Source organism: Symphalangus syndactylus, chromosome 3, assembly GCF_028878055.3.
Source record: "Symphalangus syndactylus isolate Jambi chromosome 3, NHGRI_mSymSyn1-v2.1_pri, whole genome shotgun sequence".
NCBI lineage: Eukaryota > Metazoa > Chordata > Mammalia > Primates > Hylobatidae > Symphalangus > Symphalangus syndactylus.
In genome coordinates, this window is record NC_072425.2 from 5561316 (window position 1) to 5581965 (window position 20650).

The following is a 20650-nucleotide window of genomic DNA, read 5'->3' on the forward strand; positions in this document are numbered from 1 at the left end:
GATCTGCTCAATCAAAAGTATGGTTTAACTCTGTTAGCTGAATGCACAGATCAGAAAGAATTTTCACCGAATGATTCCGTGTAGTTTATATTTGAAGACATTGCTTTTTCCACTATTACCCTCTTAGCGCTCCGAATCTCCACTTGCATTTTCTACAAAAAGAGTGTTTCATAACTGCTCAATCAAAAATATATTTTATCTCTGTTAACTGAATTTAAAGATCAGAAATAAGTTTCACAGAATGCATCTGTGTAGTTTTTATTTGAAGATATTCTTTTTCCCAATGTAGGCCTCTTAGCGCTTAGCATGTCCAATTGGAGTTTCTACAGAAAGAGTGTTTCAGAACGGCTCAATCAAAAGTAAGGTTCAACTCTGTTAGTTGAATGCACAGAACAGAAAGAATTTTCACAGAATGCTACTGTGTAGTTTATATTTGAATATATTCCTTTTTCCACTATTACCCTATTAGCGCTCCGAATGTCCACTTGCATTTTCTACAGAAATAGTGTTCAGAACTGCGCAATCAAAAGTATGGTTTAACTCTGTTAGCTTAATGAACATATCAGAATTAAGTTTCACAAAATGCTTCTGTGTACTTTTTATTTGAAGATATTATTTTTCCCAATAGAGGCCTCTTAGCGCTCAGAATGTCCAATTGCAGTTTCTACAGAAAGAGTGTTTCAGAAAGGCTCAATCAAAAGTAAGGTTCAACTCTGTTAGTTGAATGCACAGAACAGAAAGAAGTTTCATACAATGCTTCTGTGTAGTTTATATTTGAACATATTCTTTTTTCCACTATTACCCACTTAGCGCTACGAATGTCCAGTTCCATTTTCTACAGACAGAGTGTTTCAAAACTGCTCAATCAAAAGTATGGTTTAACTCTGTTAGCTGAATGCTCAGATCAGAAAGAAGTTTCACAGAATGCTTCTGTGTAGTTTATATTTGAATATATTCCTTTTTCCACTACTACTCTCTTAGCGCTCCAAATGTCCAGTTGCCTTTTCTACAGAAAGAGTGTTCAGATCTGCTCAATCAAAAGTATGGTTTAACTCTGTTAGCTGAATGCACAGATCAGAAAGAAGTTTCTCAGAATGATTCTGTGTAGTTTATATTTGGAGACATTCCTTTTTCCACTATTACCCTCTTAGCGCTCCGAATCTCCACTTGCATTTTCTACAAAAAGAGTGTTTCATAACTGCTCAATCAAAAATATGTTTTATCTCTGTTAACTGAATTTACAGATCAGAAATAAGTTTCACAGAATGCATCTGTGTAGTTTTTATTTGAAGATATTCTTTTTCCCAATGTAGGCCTCTTAGCGCTTTGCATGTCCAATTGCAGTTTCTACAGAAAGAGTGTTTCAGAACGGCTCAATCAAAAGTAAGGTTCAACTCTGTTAGTTGAATGCACAGAACAGAAAGAATTTTCACAGAATGCTACTGTGTAGTTTATATTTGAATATATTCCTTTTTCCACTATTACCCTCTTAGCGCTCCGAATGTCCACTTGCGTTTTCTACAGAAAGAGTGTTCAGAACTGCACAATCAAAAGTATGGTTTAACTCTGTTAGCTTAATGAACATATCAGAAATAAGTTTCACACAATGCTTCTGTGTAGTTTTTATTTGAAGATATTATTTTTCCCAATATAGGCCTCTTAGCGCTCAGAATGTCCAATTGCAGTTTCTACAGAAAGAGTGTTTCAGAAAGGCTCAATCAAAAGTAAGGTTCAACTCTGTTAGTTGAATGCACAGAACAGAAAGAAGTTTCATACAATGCTTCTGTGTAGTTTATATTTGAACATATTCTTTTTTCCACTATTACCCACTTAGCGCTACGAATGTCCAGTTGCATTTTCTACAGACAGATTGTTTCAAAACTGCTCAATCAAAAGTAGGGTTTAACTCTGTTAGCTGAATGCTCAGATCAGAAAGAAGTTTCACAGAATGCTTCTGTGTAGTTTATATTTGAATATATTCCTTTTTCCACTACTACGCTCTTAGCGCTCCAATTGTCCAGTTGCATTTTCTACAGAAAGAGTGTTCAGATCTGCTCAATCAAAAGTATGGTTTAACTCTGTTAGCTGAATGCACAGATCAGAAAGAAGTTTCACAGAATGATTCTGTGTAGTTTATATTTGGAGACATTCCTTTTTCCACTATTACACTCTTAGCGCCTCGAATCTCCACTTGCATTTTCTACAGAAAGAGTGTTTCAGAACGGCTCAATCAAAACTAAGGTTCAACTCTTTTAGTTGAACGAACAGAACAGAAAGAAGTTTCACACAATTCTTCTGTGTAGTTTTTATTTGTAGACATTCTTTTTCCCAATATAGGCCTCTTAGCGCTCAGAATGTCCAATTGCAGTTTCCACAGAAACAGTGTTTCAGAACGGCTCAATCAAAAGTAAGGTTCAACTCTGTTAGTTGAATGCACAGAACAGAAAGAAGTTTCATACAATGCTTCTGTGTAGTTTATATTTGAACATATTCTTTTTTCCACTATTACCCACTTAGCGCTACGAATGTCCAGTTGCATTTTCTACAGACAGAGTGTTTCAAAACTGCTCAATCAAAAGTATGGTTTAACTCTGTTAGCTGAATGCTCAGATCAGAAAGAAGTTTCACAGAATGCTTCAGTGTAGTTTATATTTGAATATATTCCTTTTTCCACTACTACCCTCTTAGCGCTCCAAATGTCCAGTTGCATTTTCTACAGAAAGAGTGTTCAGATCTGCTCAATCAAAAGTGTGGTTTAACTCTGTTAGCTGAATGCACAGATCAGAAAGAAGTTTCACAGAATGATTCTGTGTAGTTTATATTTGGAGACATTCCTTTTTCCACTATTACCCTCTTAGCGCTCCGAATCTCCACTTGCATTTTCTACAGAAAGAGTGTTTCAGAACGGCTCAATCAAAACTAAGGTTCAACTCTTTTAGTTGAACGAACAGAACAGAAAGAAGTTTCACACAATTCTTCTGTGTAGTTTTTATTTGTAGACATTCTTTTTCCCAATATAGGCCTCTTAGCGCTCAGAATGTCCAATTGCAGTTTCTACAGAAAGACTGTTTCAGAACGGCTCAATCAAAAGTAAGGTTCAACTCTGTTAGTTGAATGCACAGAACAGAAAGACGTTTCATACAATGCTTCTGTGTAGTTTATATTTGAACATATTCTTTTTTCCACTATTACCCACTTAGCGCTACGAATGTCCAGTTGCATTTTCTACAGACAGAGTGTTTCAAAACTGCTCAATCAAAAGTATGGTTTAACTCTGTTAGCTGAATGCTCAGATCAGAAAGAAGTTTCACAGAATGCTTCTGTGTAGTTTATATTTGAATATATTCCTTTTTCCACTACTACGCTCTTAGCGCTCCAAATGTCCAGTTGCATTTTCTACAGAAAGAGTGTTCAGATCTGCTCAATAAAAAGTATGGTTTAACTCTGTTAGCTGAATGCACAGATCAGAAAGAAGTTTCACCGAATGATTCCGTGTAGTTTATATTTGAAGACATTCCTTTTTCCACTATTACCCTCTTAGCGCTCCGAATCTCCACTTGCATTTTCTACAAAAAGAGTGTTTCATAACTGCTCAATCAAAAATATGTTTTATCTCTGTTAACTGAATTTACAGGTCAGAAATAACTTTCACAGAATGCATCTGTGTAGTTTTTATTTGAAGATATTCTTTTTCCCAATGTAGGCCTCTTAGAGCTTAGCATGTCCAATTGGAGTTTCTACAGAAAGAGTGTTTCAGAACGGCTCAATCAAAAGTAAGGTTCAACTGTGTTATTTGAATGCACAGAACAGAAAGAATTTTCACAGAATGCTACTGTGTAGTTTATATTTGAATATATTCCTTTTTCCACTATTACCCTATTAGCGCTCCGAATGTCCACTTGCATTTTCTACAGAAAGAGTGTTCAGAACTGCGCAATCAAAAGTATGGTTTAACTCTGTTAGCTTAATGAACATATCAGAAATAAGTTTCACAAAATGCTTCTGTGTACTTTTTATTTGAAGATATTATTTTTCCCAATATAGGCCTCTTAGCGCTCAGAATGTCCAATTGCAGTTTCTACAGAAAGAGTGTTTCAGAACGGCTCAATCAAAAGTAAGGTTCAACTCTGTTAGTTGAATGCACAGAACAGAAAGAAGTTTCATACAATGCTTCTGTGTAGTTTATATTTGAACATATTCTTTTTTCCACTATTACCCACTTAGCGCTACGAATGTCCAGTTGCATTTTCTACAGACAGAGTGTTTCAAAACTGCTCAATCAAAAGTATGGTTTAACTCTGTTAGCTGAATGCTCAGATCAGAAAGAAGTTTCACAGAATGCTTCTGTGTAGTTTATATTTGAATATATTCCTTTTTCCACTACTACGCTCTTAGCGCTCCAATTGTCCAGTTGCATTTTCTACAGAAAGAGTGTTCAGATCTGCTCAATCAAAAGTATGGTTTAACTCTGTTAGCTGAATGCACAGATCAGAAAGAAGTTTCACCGAATGATTCCGTGTAGTTTATATTTGAAGACATTCCTTTTTCCACTCTTACCCACTTAGCGCTCCGAATCTCCACTTGCATTTTCTACAAAAAGAGTGTTTCATAACTGCCCAATCAAAAATATGTTTTATCTCTGTTAACTGAATTTACAGATCAGAAATAAGTTTCACAGAATGCATCTGTGTAGTTTTTATTTGAAGATATTCTTTTTCCCAATGTAGATCTCTTAGCGCTTAGCATGTCCAATTGGAGTTTCTACAGAAAGAGTGTTTCAGAACGGCTCAATCAAAAGTAAGGTTCAACTCTGTTAGTTGAATGCACAGAACAGAAAGAATTTTCACAGAATGCTACTGTGTAGTTTATATTTGAATATATTCCTTTTTCCACTATTACCCTATTAGCGCTCCGAATGTCCACTTGCATTTTCTACAGAAAGAGTGTTCAGAACTGCGCAATCAAAAATATGGTTTAACTCTGTTAGCTTAATGAACATATCAGAAATAACTTTCACAAAATGCTTCTGTGTACTTTTTATTTGAAGATATTATTTTTACCAATATAGGCCTCTTAGCGCTCAGAATGTCCAATTGCAGTTTCTACAGAAAGAGTGTTTCAGAAAGGCTCAATCAAAAGTAAGGTTCAACTCTGTTAGTTGAATGCACAGAACAGAAAGAAGTTTCATACAATGCTTCTGTGTAGTTTATATTTGAACATATTCTTTTTTCCACTATTACCCACTTAGCGCTACGAATGTCCAGTTGCATTTTCTACAGACAGAGTGTTTCAAATCTGCTCAATCAAAAGTATGGTTTAACTCTGTTAGCTGAATGCTCAGATCAGAAAGAAGTTTCACAGAATGCTTCTATGTAGTTTATATTTGAATATATTCCTTTTTCCACTTTACGCTCTTAGCGCTCCAATTGTCCAGTTGCATTTTCTACAGAAAGAGTGTTCAGATCTGCTCAATCAAAAGTATGGTTTAACTCTGTTAGCTGAATGCACAGATCAGAAAGAAGTTTCACAGAATGATTCTGTGTAGTTTATATTTCAAGACATTCCTTTTTCCACTATTACCCTCTTAGCGCTCCGAATCTCCACTTGCATTTTCTACAGAAAGAGTGTTTCAGAACGGCTCAATCAAAACTAAGGTTCAACTCTTTTAGTTGAACAAACAGAACAGAAAGAAGTTTCACACAATTCTTCTGTGTAGTTTTTATTTGTAGACATTCTTTTTCCCAATATAGGCCTCTTAGCGCTCAGAATGTCCAATTGCAGTTTCTACAGAAAGAGTGTTTCAGAACGGCTCAATCAAAAGTAAGGTTCAACTCTGTTAGTTGAATGCACAGAACAGAAAGAAGTTTCATACAAGGCTTCTGTGTAGTTTATATTTGAACATATTCTTTTTTCCACTATTACCCACTTAGCGCTACGAATGTCCAGTTGCATTTTCTACAGACAGAGTGTTTCAAAACTGCTCAATCAAAAGTATGGTTTATCTCTGTTAGCTGAATGCTCAGATCAGAAAGAAGTTTCACAGAATGCTTCTGTGTAGTTTATATTTGAATATATTCCTTTTTCCACTACTACGCTCTTAGCGCTCCAAATGTCCAGTTGCATTTTCTACAGAAAGAGTGTTCAGATCTGCTCAATCAAAAGTATGGTTTAACTCTGTTAGCTGAATGCACAGATCAGAAAGAAGTTTCACCGAATGATTCCGTGTAGTTTATATTTGAAGACATTCCTTTTTCCACTATTACCCCCTTAGCGCTCCGAATCTCCACTTGCATTTCCTACAAAAAGAGTGTTTCATAACTGCTCAATCAAAAATATGTTTTATCTCTGATAACTGAATTTACAGATCAGAAATAAGTTTCACAGAATGCATCTGTGTAGTTTTTATTTGAAGATATTCTTTTTCCCAATGTAGGCCTCTTAGCGCTTAGCATGTCCAATTGGAGTTTCTACAGAAAGAGTGTTTCAGAACGGCTCAATCAAAAGTAAGGTTCAACTCTGTTAGTTGAATGCATAGAACGGAAAGTATTTTCACAGAATGCTACTGTGTAGTTTATATTTGAATATATTCCTTTTTCCACTATTACCCTATTAGCGCTCCGAATGTCCACTTGCATTTTCTACAGAAAGAGTGTTCAGAACTGCGCCATCAAAAGTATGGTTTAACTCTGTTAGCTTAATGAACATATCAGAAATAACTTTCACAAAATGCTTCTGTGTACTTTTTATTTGAAGATATTATTTTTCCCAATAGAGGCCTCTTAGCCCTCAGAATGTCCAATTGCAGTTTCTACAGAAAGAGTGTTTCAGAAAGGCTCAATCAATAGTAAGGTTCAACTCTGTTAGTTGAATGCACAGAACAGAAAGAAGTTTCATACAATGCTTCTGTGTAGTTTATATTTGAACATATTCTTTTTTCCACTATTACCCACTTAGCGCTACGAATGTCCAGTTCCATTTTCTACAGACAGAGTGTTTCAAAACTGCTCAATCAAAAGTATGGTTTAACTCTGTTAGCTGAATGCTCAGATCAGAAAGAAGTTTCACAGAATGCTTCTGTGTAGTTTATATTTGAATATATTCCTTTTTCCACTACTACTCTCTTAGCGCTCCAAATGTCCAGTTGCCTTTTCTACAGAAAGAGTGTTCAGATCTGCTCAATCAAAAGTATGGTTTAACTCTGTTAGCTGAATGCACAGATCAGAAAGAAGTTTCTCAGAATGATTCTGTGTAGTTTATATTTGGAGACATTCCTTTTTCCACTATTACCCTCTTAGCGCTCTGAATCTCCACTTGCATTTTCTACAAAAAGAGTGTTTCATAACTGCTCAATCAAAAATATATTTTATCTCTGTTAACTGAATTTACAGATCAGAAATAAGTTTCACAGAATGCATCTGTGTAGTTTTTATTTGAAGATATTCTTTTTCCCAATGTAGGCCTCTTAGCGCTTTGCATGTCCAATTGCAGTTTCTACAGAAAGAGTGTTTCAGAACGGCTCAATCAAAAGTAAGGTTCAACTCTGTTAGTTGAATGCACAGAACAGAAAGAATTTTCACAGAATGCTACTGTGTAGTTTATATTTGAATATATTCCTTTTTCCACTATTACCCTCTTAGCGCTCCGAATGTCCACTTGCATTTTCTACAGAAAGAGTGTTCAGAACTGCACAATCAAAAGTATGGTTTAACTCTGTTAGCTTAATGAACATATCAGAAATAAGTTTCACACAATGCTTCTGTGTAGTTTTTATTTGAAGATATTATTTTTCCCAATATAGGCCTCTTAGCGCTCAGAATGTCCAATTGCAGTTTCTACAGAAAGAGTGTTTCAGAAAGGCTCAATCAAACGTAAGGTTCAACTCTGTTAGTTGAATGCACAGAACAGAAAGAAGTTTCATACAATGCTTCTGTGTAGTTTATATTTGAACATATTCTTTTTTCCACTATTACCCACTTAGCGCTACGAATGTCCAGTTGCATTTTCTACAGACAGAGTGTTTCAAAACTGCTCAATCAAAAGTATGGTTTAACTCTGTTAGCTGAATGCTCAGATCAGAAAGAAGTTTCACAGAATGCTTCTGTGTAGTTTATATTTGAATATATTCCTTTTTCCACTACTACTCTCTTAGCGCTCCAAATGTCCAGTTGCATTTTCTACAGAAAGAGTGTTCAGATCTGCTCAATCAAAAGTATGGTTTAACTCTGTTAGCTGAATGCACAGATCAGAAAGAAGTTTCACAGAATGATTCTGTGTAGTTTATATTTGGAGACATTCCTTTTTCCACTATTACCCTCTTAGCGCTCCGAATCTCCACTTGCATTTTCTACAGAAAGAGTTTTTCAGAACGGCTCAATCACAACTAAGGTTCAACTCTTTTAGTTGAACGAACAGAACAGAAAGGAGTTTCACACAATTCTTCTGTGTAGTTTTTATTTGTAGACATTCTTTTTCCCAATATAGGCCTCTTAGCGCTCAGAATGTCCAATTGCAGTTTCTACAGAAAGAGTGTTTCAGAACGGCTCAATCAAAAGTAAGGTTCAACTCTGTTAGTTGAATGCACAGAACAGAAAGAAGTTTCATACAATGCTTCTGTGTAGTTTATATTTGAACATATTCTTTTTCCCACTATTACCCACTTAGCGCTATGAATGTCCAGTTGCATTTTCTACAGACAGAGTGTTTCAAAACTGCTCAATCAAAAGTATGGTTTAATTCTGTTAGCTGAATGCTCAGATCAGAAAGAAGTTTCACAGAATGCTTCTGTGTAGTTTATATTTGAATATATTCCTTTTTCCACTTTACGCTCTTAGCGCTCCAATTGTCCAGTTGCATTTTCTACAGAAAGAGTGTTCAGATCTGCTCAATCAAAAGTATGGTTTAACTCTGTTAGCTGAATGCACAGATCAGAAAGAAGTTTCACAGAATGATTCTGTGTAGTTTATATTTCAAGACATTCCTTTTTCCACTATTACCCTCTTAGCGCTCCGAATCTCCACTTGCATTTTCTACAGAAAGAGTGTTTCAGAACGGCTCAATCAAAACTAAGGTTCAACTCTTTTAGTTGAACAAACAGAACAGAAAGAAGTTTCACACAATTCTTCTGTGTAGTTTTTATTTGTAGACATTCTTTTTCCCAATATAGGCCTCTTAGCGCTCAGAATGTACACTTGCAGTTTCTACAGAAAGAGTGTTTCAGAACGGCTCAATCAAAAGTAAGGTTCAACTCTGTTAGTTGAATGCACAGAACAGAAAGAAGTTTCATACAAGGCTTCTGTGTAGTTTATATTTGAACATATTCTTTTTTCCACTATTACCCACTTAGCGCTACGAATGTCCAGTTGCATTTTCTACAGACAGAGTGTTTCAAAACTGCTCAATCAAAAGTATGGTTTAACTCTGTTAGCTGAATGCTCAGATCAGAAAGAAGTTTCACAGAATGCTTCTGTGTAGTTTATATTTGAATATATTCCTTTTTCCACTACTACGCTCTTAGCGCTCCAAATGTCCATTTGCATTTTCTACAGAAAGAGTGTTCAGATCTGCTCAATCAAAAGTATGGTTTAACTCTGTTAGCTGAATGCACAGATCAGAAAGAAGTTTCACCGAATGATTCCGTGTAGTTTATATTTGAAGACATTCCTTTTTCCACTATTACCCTCTTAGCGCTCCGAATCTCCACTTGCATTTCCTACAAAAAGTGTGTTTCATAACTGCTCAATCAAAAATATGTTTTATCTCTGTTAACTGAATTTACAGATCAGAAATAAGTTTCACAGAATGCATCTGTGTAGTTTTTATTTGAAGATATTCTTTTTCCCAATGTAGGCCTCTTAGCGCTTAGCATGTCCAATTGGAGTTTCTACAGAAAGAGTGTTTCAGAACGGCTCAATCAAAAGTAAGGTTCAACTCTGTTAGTTGAATGCATAGAACAGAAAGTATTTTCACAGAATGCTACTGTGTAGTTTATATTTGAATATATTCCTTTTTCCACTATTACCCTATTAGCGCTCCGAATGTCCACTTGCATTTTCTACAGAAAGAGTGTTCAGAACTGCGCCATCAAAAGTATGGTTTAACTCTGTTAGCTTAATGAACATATCAGAAATAACTTTCACAAAATGCTTCTGTGTACTTTTTATTTGGAGATATTATTTTTCCCAATATAGGCCTCCTAGCGCTCAGAATGTCCAATTGCAGTTTCTACAGAAAGAGTGTTTCAGAACGGCTCAATCAAAAGTAAGGTTCAACTCTGTTAGTTGAATGCACAGAACAGAAAGAAGTTTCATACAATGCTTCTGTGTAGTTTATATTTGAACATATTCTTTTTTCCACTATTACCCACTTAGCGCTACGAATGTCCAGTTGCATTTTCTACAGACAGAGTGTTTCAAAACTGCTCAATCAAAAGTATGGTTTAACTCTGTTAGCTGAATGCTCAGATCAGAAAGAAGTTTCACAGAATGCTTCTGTGTAGTTTATATTTGAATATATTCCTTTTTCCAATACTACGCTCTTAGCGCTCCAATTGTCCAGTTGCATTTTCTACAGAAAGAGTGTTCAGATCTGCTCAATCAAAAGTATGGTTTAACTCTGTTAGCTGAATGCACAGATCAGAAAGAATTTTCACCGAATGATTCCGTGTAGTTTATATTTGAAGACATTGCTTTTTCCACTATTACCCTCTTAGCGCTCCGAATCTCCACTTGCATTTTCTACAAAAAGAGTGTTTCATAACTGCTCAATCAAAAATATATTTTATCTCTGTTAACTGAATTTACAGATCAGAAATAAGTTTCACAGAATGCATCTGTGTAGTTTTTATTTGAAGATATTCTTTTTCCCAATGTAGGCCTCTTAGCGCTTAGCATGTCCAATTGGAGTTTCTACAGAAAGAGTGTTTCAGAACGGCTCAATCAAAAGTAAGGTTCAACTCTGTTAGTTGAATGCACAGAACAGAAAGAATTTTCACAGAATGCTACTGTGTAGTTTATATTTGAATATATTCCTTTTTCCACTATTACCCTATTAGCGCTCCGAATGTCCACTTGCATTTTCTACAGAAAGAGTGTTCAGAACTGCGCAATCAAAAGTATGGTTTAACTCTGTTAGCTTAATGAACATATCAGAAATAAGTTTCACAAAATGCTTCTGTGTACTTTTTATTTGAAGATATTATTTTTCCCAATAGAGGCCTCTTAGCGCTCAGAATGTCCAATTGCAGTTTCTACAGAAAGAGTGTTTCAGAAAGGCTCAATCAAAAGTAAGGTTCAACTCTGTTAGTTGAATGCACAGAACAGAAAGAAGTTTCATACAATGCTTCTGTGTAGTTTATATTTGAACATATTCTTTTTTCCACTATTACCCACTTAGCGCTACGAATGTCCAGTTCCATTTTCTACAGACAGAGTGTTTCAAAACTGCTCAATCAAAAGTATGGTTTAACTCTGTTAGCTGAATGCTCAGATCAGAAAGAAGTTTCACAGAATGCTTCTGTGTAGTTTATATTTGAATATATTCCTTTTTCCACTACTACTCTCTTAGCGCTCCAAATGTCCAGTTTCCCTTTCTACAGAAAGAGTGTTCAGATCTGCTCAATCAAAAGTATGGTTTAACTCTGTTAGCTGAATGCACAGATCAGAAAGAAGTTTCTCAGAATGATTCTGTGTAGTTTATATTTGGAGACATTCCTTTTTCCACTATTACCCTCTTAGCGCTCTGAATCTCCACTTGCATTTTCTACAAAAAGAGTGTTTCATAACTGCTCAATCAAAAATATGTTTTATCTCTGTTAACTGAATTTACAGATCAGAAATAAGTTTCACAGAATGCATCTGTGTAGTTTTTATTTGAAGATATTCTTTTTCCCAATGTAGGCCTCTTAGCGCTTTGCATGTCCAATTGCAGTTTCTACAGAAAGAGTGTTTCAGAACGGCTCAATCAAAAGTAAGGTTCAACTCTGTTAGTTGAATGCACAGAACAGAAAGAATTTTCACAGAATGCTACTGTGTAGTTTATATTTGAATATATTCCTTTTTCCACTATTACCCTCTTTGCGCTCCGAATGTCCACTTGCGTTTTCTACAGAAAGAGTGTTCAGAACTGCACAATCAAAAGTATGGTTTAACTCTGTTAGCTTAATGAACATATCAGAAATAAGTTTCACACAATGCTTCTGTGTAGTTTTTATTTGAAGATATTATTTTTCCCAATATAGGCCTCTTAGCGCTCAGAATGTCCAATTGCAGTTTCTACAGAAAGAGTGTTTCAGAAAGGCTCAATCAAAAGTAAGGTTCAACTCTGTTAGTTGAATGCACAGAACAGAAAGAAGTTTCATACAATGCTTCTGTGTAGTTTATATTTGAACATGTTCTTTTTTCCACTATTACCCACTTAGCGCTACGAATGTCCAGTTGCATTTTCTACAGACAGAGTGTTTCAAAACTGCTCAATCAAAAGTATGGTTTAACTCTGTTAGCTGAATGCTCAGATCAGAAAGAAGTTTCACAGAATGCTTCTGTGTAGTTTATATTTGAATATATTCCTTTTTCCACTACTACTCTCTTAGCGCTCCAAATGTCCAGTTGCATTTTCTACAGAAAGAGTGTTCAGATCTGCTCAATCAAAAGTATGGTTTAACTCTGTTAGCTGAATGCACAGATCAGAAAGAAGTTTCACAGAATGATTCTGTGTAGTTTATATTTGGAGACATTCCTTTTTCCACTATTACCCTCTTAGCGCTCCGAATCTCCACTTGCATTTTCTACAGAAAGAGTTTTTCAGAACGGCTCAATCACAACTAAGGTTCAACTCTTTTAGTTGAACGAACAGAACAGAAAGGAGTTTCACACAATTCTTCTGTGTAGTTTTTATTTGTAGACATTCTTTTTCCCAATATAGGCCTCTTAGCGCTCAGAATGTCCAATTGCAGTTTCTACAGAAAGAGTGTTTCAGAACGGCTAAATCAAAAGTAAGGTTCAACTCTGTTAGTTGAATGCACAGAACAGAAAGAAGTTTCATACAATGCTTCTGTGTAGTTTATATTTGAACATATTCTTTTTCCCACTATTACCCACTTAGCGCTATGAATGTCCAGTTGCATTTTCTACAGACAGAGTGTTTCAAAACTGCTCAATCAAAAGTATGGTTTAATTCTGTTAGCTGAATGCTCAGATCAGAAAGAAGTTTCACAGAATTCTTCTGTGTAGTTTATATTTGAATATATTCCTTTTTCCACTACTACGCTCTTAGCGCTCCAAATGTCCAGTTGCATTTTCTACAGAAAGAGTGTTCAGATCTGCTCAATCAAAAGTATGGTTTAACTCTGTTAGCTGAATGCACAGATCAGAAAGAAGTTTCACCGAATGATTCTGTGTAGTTTATATTTGGAGACATTCCTTTTTCCACTATTACCCTCTTAGCGCTCCGAATCTCCACTTGCATTTTCTACAAAAAGAGTGTTTCATAACTGCTCAATCAAAAATATGTTTTATCTCTGTTAACTGAATTTACAGATCAGAAATAAGTTTCACAGAATGCATCTGTGTAGTTTTTATTTGAAGATATTCTTTTTCCCAATGTAGGCCTCTTAGCGCTTTGCATGTCCAATTGCAGTTTCTACAGAAAGAGTGTTTCAGAACGGCTCAATCAAAAGTAAGGTTCAACTCTGTTAGTTGAATGCACAGAACAGAAAGAATTTTCACAGAATGCTACTGTGTAGTTTATATTTGAATATATTCCCTTTTCCACTATTACCCTATTAGCGCTCCGAATGTCCACTTGCATTTTCTACAGAAAGAGTGTTCAGAACTGCGCAATCAAAAGTATGGTTTAACTCTGTTAGCTTAATGAACATATCAGAAATAAGTTTCACAAAATGCTTCTGTGTACTTTTTATTTGAAGATATTATTTTTCCCAATATAGGCCTCTTAGCGCTCAGAATATCCAATTGCAGTTTCTACAGAAAGAGTGTTTCAGAAAGGCTCAATCAAAAGTAAGGTTCAACTCTGTTCGTTGAATGCACAGAACAGAAAGAAGTTTCATACAATGCTTCTGTGTAGTTTATATTTGAACATATTCTTTTTTCCACTATTACCCACTTAGCGCTACGAATGTCCAGTTGCATTTTCTACAGACAGAGTGTTTCAAATCTGCTCAATCAAAAGTATGGTTTAACTCTGTTAGCTGAATGCTCAGATCAGAAAGAAGTTTCACAGAATGCTTCTGTGTAGTTTATATTTGAATATATTCCTTTTTCCACTTTACGCTCTTAGCGCTCCAATTGTCCAGTTGCATTTTCTACAGAAAGAGTGTTCAGATCTGCTCAATCAAAAGTATGGTTTAACTCTGTTAGCTGAATGCACAGATCAGAAAGAAGTTTCACAGAATGATTCTGTGTAGTTTATATTTCAAGACATTCCTTTTTCCACTATTAACCTCTTAGCGCTCCGAATCTCCACTTGCATTTTCTACAGAAAGAGTGTTTCAGAACGGCTCAATCAAAACTAAGGTTCAACTCTTTTAGTTGAACAAACAGAACAGAAAGAAGTTTCACACAATTCTTCTGTGTAGTTTTTATTTGTAGACATTCTTTTTCCCAATATAGGCCTCTTAGCGCTCAGAATGTCCAATTGCAGTTTCTACAGAAAGAGTGTTTCAGAACGGCTCAATCAAAAGTAAGTTTCAACTCTGTTAGTTGAATGCACAGAACAGAAAGAAGTTTCATACAAGGCTTCTGTGTAGTTTATATTTGAACATATTCTTTTTTCCACTATTACCCACTTAGCGCTACGAATGTCCAGTTGCATTTTCTACAGACAGAGTGTTTCAAAACTGCTCAATCAAAAGTATGGTTTATCTCTGTTAGCTGAATGCTCAGATCAGAAAGAAGTTTCACAGAATGCTTCTGTGTAGTTTATATTTGAATATATTCCTTTTTCCACTACTACGCTCTTAGCGCTCCAAATGTCCAGTTGCATTTTCTACAGAAAGAGTGTTCAGATCTGCTCAATCAAAAGTATGGTTTAACTCTGTTAGCTGAATGCACAGATCAGAAAGAAGTTTCACCGAATGATTCCGTGTAGTTTATATTTGAAGACATTCCTTTTTCCACTATTACCCCCTTAGCGCTCCGAATCTCCACTTGCATTTCCTACAAAAAGAGTGTTTCATAACTGCTCAATCAAAAATATGTTTTATCTCTGATAACTGAATTTACAGATCAGAAATAAGTTTCACAGAATGCATCTGTGTAGTTTTTATTTGAAGATATTCTTTTTCCCAATGTAGGCCTCTTAGCGCTTAGCATGTCCAATTGGAGTTTCTACAGAAAGAGTGTTTCAGAACGGCTCAATCAAAAGTAAGGTTCAACTCTGTTAGTTGAATGCATAGAACGGAAAGTATTTTCACAGAATGCTACTGTGTAGTTTATATTTGAATATATTCCTTTTTCCACTATTACCCTATTAGCGCTCCGAATGTCCACTTGCATTTTCTACAGAAAGAGTGTTCAGAACTGCGCCATCAAAAGTATGGTTTAACTCTGTTAGCTTAATGAACATATCAGAAATAACTTTCACAAAATGCTTCTGTGTACTTTTTATTTGAAGATATTATTTTTCCCAATAGAGGCCTCTTAGCCCTCAGAATGTCCAATTGCAGTTTCTACAGAAAGAGTGTTTCAGAAAGGCTCAATCAATAGTAAGGTTCAACTCTGTTAGTTGAATGCACAGAACAGAAAGAAGTTTCATACAATGCTTCTGTGTAGTTTATATTTGAACATATTCTTTTTTCCACTATTACCCACTTAGCGCTACGAATGTCCAGTTCCATTTTCTACAGACAGAGTGTTTCAAAACTGCTCAATCAAAAGTATGGTTTAACTCTGTTAGCTGAATGCTCAGATCAGAAAGAAGTTTCACAGAATGCTTCTGTGTAGTTTATATTTGAATATATTCCTTTTTCCACTACTACTCTCTTAGCGCTCCAAATGTCCAGTTGCCTTTTCTACAGAAAGAGTGTTCAGATCTGCTCAATCAAAAGTATGGTTTAACTCTGTTAGCTGAATGCACAGATCAGAAAGAAGTTTCTCAGAATGATTCTGTGTAGTTTATATTTGGAGACATTCCTTTTTCCACTATTACCCTCTTAGCGCTCTGAATCTCCACTTGCATTTTCTACAAAAAGAGTGTTTCATAACTGCTCAATCAAAAATATATTTTATCTCTGTTAACTGAATTTACAGATCAGAAATAAGTTTCACAGAATGCATCTGTGTAGTTTTTATTTGAAGATATTCTTTTTCCCAATGTAGGCCTCTTAGCGCTTTGCATGTCCAATTGCAGTTTCTACAGAAAGAGTGTTTCAGAACGGCTCAATCAAAAGTAAGGTTCAACTCTGTTAGTTGAATGCACAGAACAGAAAGAATTTTCACAGAATGCTACTGTGTAGTTTATATTTGAATATATTCCTTTTTCCACTATTACCCTCTTAGCGCTCCGAATGTCCACTTGCATTTTCTACAGAAAGAGTGTTCAGAACTGCACAATCAAAAGTATGGTTTAACTCTGTTAGCTTAATGAAAATATCAGAAATAAGTTTCACACAATGCTTCTGTGTAGTTTTTATTTGAAGATATTATTTTTCCCAATATAGGCCTCTTAGCGCTCAGAATGTCCAATTGCAGTTTCTACAGAAAGAGTGTTTCAGAAAGGCTCAATCAAACGTAAGGTTCAACTCTGTTAGTTGAATGCACAGAACAGAAAGAAGTTTCATACAATGCTTCTGTGTAGTTTATATTTGAACATATTCTTTTTTCCACTATTACCCACTTAGCGCTACGAATGTCCAGTTGCATTTTCTACAGACAGAGTGTTTCAAAACTGCTCAATCAAAAGTATGGTTTAACTCTGTTAGCTGAATGCTCAGATCAGAAAGAAGTTTCACAGAATGCTTCTGTGTAGTTTATATTTGAATATATTCCTTTTTCCACTACTACTCTCTTAGCGCTCCAAATGTCCAGTTGCATTTTCTACAGAAAGAGTGTTCAGATCTGCTCAATCAAAAGTATGGTTTAACTCTGTTAGCTGAATGCACAGATCAGAAAGAAGTTTCACAGAATGATTCTGTGTAGTTTATATTTGGAGACATTCCTTTTTCCACTATTACCCTCTTAGCGCTCCGAATCTCCACTTGCATTTTCTACAGAAAGAGTTTTTCAGAACGGCTCAATCACAACTAAGGTTCAACTCTTTTAGTTGAACGAACAGAACAGAAAGGAGTTTCACACAATTCTTCTGTGTAGTTTTTATTTGTAGACATTCTTTTTCCCAATATAGGCCTCTTAGCGCTCAGAATGTCCAATTGCAGTTTCTACAGAAAGAGTGTTTCAGAACGGCTCAATCAAAAGTAAGGTTCAACTCTGTTAGTTGAATGCACAGAACAGAAAGAAGTTTCATACAATGCTTCTGTGTAGTTTATATTTGAACATATTCTTTTTCCCACTATTACCCACTTAGCGCTATGAATGTCCAGTTGCATTTTCTACAGACAGAGTGTTTCAAAACTGCTCAATCAAAAGTATGGTTTAATTCTGTTAGCTGAATGCTCAGATCAGAAAGAAGTTTCACAGAATGCTTCTGTGTAGTTTATATTTGAATATATTCCTTTTTCCACTTTACGCTCTTAGCGCTCCAATTGTCCAGTTGCATTTTCTACAGAAAGAGTGTTCAGATCTGCTCAATCAAAAGTATGGTTTAACTCTGTTAGCTGAATGCACAGATCAGAAAGAAGTTTCACAGAATGATTCTGTGTAGTTTATATTTCAAGACATTCCTTTTTCCACTATTACCCTCTTAGCGCTCCGAATCTCCACTTGCATTTTCTACAGAAAGAGTGTTTCAGAACGGCTCAATCAAAACTAAGGTTCAACTCTTTTAGTTGAACAAACAGAACAGAAAGAAGTTTCACACAATTCTTCTGTGTAGTTTTTATTTGTAGACATTCTTTTTCCCAATATAGGCCTCTTAGCGCTCAGAATGTCCACTTGCAGTTTCTACAGAAAGAGTGTTTCAGAACGGCTCAATCAAAAGTAAGGTTCAACTCTGTTAGTTGAATGCACAGAACAGAAAGAAGTTTCATACAAGGCTTCTGTGTAGTTTATATTTGAACATATTCTTTTTTCCACTATTACCCACTTAGCGCTACGAATGTCCAGTTGCATTTTCTACAGACAGAGTGTTTCAAAACTGCTCAATCAAAAGTATGGTTTAACTCTGTTAGCTGAATGCTCAGATCAGAAAGAAGTTTCACAGAATGCTTCTGTGTAGTTTATATTTGAATATATTCCTTTTTCCACTACTACGCTCTTAGCGCTCCAAATGTCCAGTTGCATTTTCTACAGAAAGAGTGTTCAGATCTGCTCAATCAAAAGTATGGTTTAACTCTGTTAGCTGAATGCACAGATCAGAAAGAAGTTTCACCGAATGATTCCGTGTAGTTTATATTTGAAGACATTCCTTTTTCCACTATTACCCTCTTAGCGCTCCGAATCTCCACTTGCATTTCCTACAAAAAGTGTGTTTCATAACTGCTCAATCAAAAATATGTTTTATCTCTGTTAACTGAATTTACAGATCAGAAATAAGTTTCACAGAATGCATCTGTGTAGTTTTTATTTGAAGATATTCTTTTTCCCAATGTAGGCCTCTTAGCGCTTAGCATGTCCAATTGGAGTTTCTACAGAAAGAGTGTTTCAGAACGGCTCAATCAAAAGTAAGGTTCAACTCTGTTAGTTGAATGCATAGAACAGAAAGTATTTTCACAGAATGCTACTGTGTAGTTTATATTTGAATATATTCCTTTTTCCACTATTACCCTATTAGCGCTCCGAATGTCCACTTGCATTTTCTACAGAAAGAGTGTTGAGAACTGCGCCATCAAAAGTATGGTTTAACTCTGTTAGCTTAATGAACATATCAGAAATAACTTTCACAAAATGCTTCTGTGTACTTTTTATTTGGAGATATTATTTTTCCCAATATAGGCCTCCTAGCGCTCAGAATGTCCAATTGCAGTTTCTACAGAAAGAGTGTTTCAGAACGGCTCAATCAAAAGTAAGGTTCAACTCTGTTAGTTGAATGCACAGAACAGAAAGAAGTTTCATACAATGCTTCTGTGTAGTTTATATTTGAACATATTCTTTTTTCCACTATTACCCACTTAGCGCTACGAATGTCCAGTTGCATTTTCTACAGACAGAGTGTTTCAAAACTGCTCAATCAAAAGTATGGTTTAACTCTGTTAGCTGAATGCTCAGATCAGAAAGAAGTTTCACAGAATGCTTCTGTGTAGTTTATATTTGAATATATTCCTTTTTCCAATACTACGCTCTTAGCGCTCCAATTGTCCAGTTGCATTTTCTACAGAAAGAGTGTTCAGATCTGCTCAATCAAAAGTATGGTTTAACTCTGTTAGCTGAATGCACAGATCAGAAAGAATTTTCACCGAATGATTCCGTGTAGTTTATATTTGAAGACATTGCTTTTTCCACTATTACCCTCTTAGCGCTCCGAATCTCCACTTGCATTTTCTACAAAAAGAGTGTTTCATAACTGCTCAATCAAAAATATATTTTATCTCTGTTAACTGAATTTACAGATCAGAAATAAGTTTCACAGAATGCATCTGTGTAGTTTTTATTTGAAGATATTCTTTTTCCCAATGTAGGCCTCTTAGCGCTTAGCATGTCCAATTGGAGTTTCTACAGAAAGAGTGTTTCAGAACGGCTCAATCAAAAGTAAGGTTCAACTCTGTTAGTTGAATGCACAGAACAGAAAGAATTTTCACAGAATGCTACTGTGTAGTTTATATTTGAATATATTCCTTTTTCCACTATTACCCTATTAGCGCTCCGAATGTCCACTTGCATTTTCTACAGAAAGAGTGTTCAGAACTGCGCAATCAAAAGTATGGTTTAACTCTGTTAGCTTAATGAACATATCAGAAATAAGTTTCACAAAATGCTTCTGTGTACTTTTTATTTGAAGATATTATTTTTCCCAATAGAGGCCTCTTAGCGCTCAGAATGTCCAATTGCAGTTTCTACAGAAAGAGTGTTTCAGAAAGGCTCAATCAAAAGTAAGGTTCAACTCTGTTAGTTGAATGCACAGAACAGAAAGTAGTTTCATACAATGCTTCTGTGTAGTTTATATTTGAACATATTCTTTTTTCCACTATTACCCACTTAGCGCTACGAATGTCCAGTTCCATTTTCTACAGACAGAGTGTTTCAAAACTGCTCAATCAAAAGTATGGTTTAACTCTGTTAGCTGAATGCTCAGATCAGAAAGAAGTTTCACAGAATGCTTCTGTGTAGTTTATATTTGAATATATTCCTTTTTCCACTACTACTCTCTTAGCGCTCCAAATGTCCAGTTTCCCTTTCTACAGAAAGAGTGTTCAGATCTGCTCAATCAAAAGTATGGTTTAACTCTGTTAGCTGAATGCACAGATCAGAAAGAAGTTTCTCAGAATGATTCTGTGTAGTTTATATTTGGAGACATTCCTTTTTCCACTATTACCCTCTTAGCGCTCTGAATCTCCACTTGCATTTTCTACAAAAAGAGTGTTTCA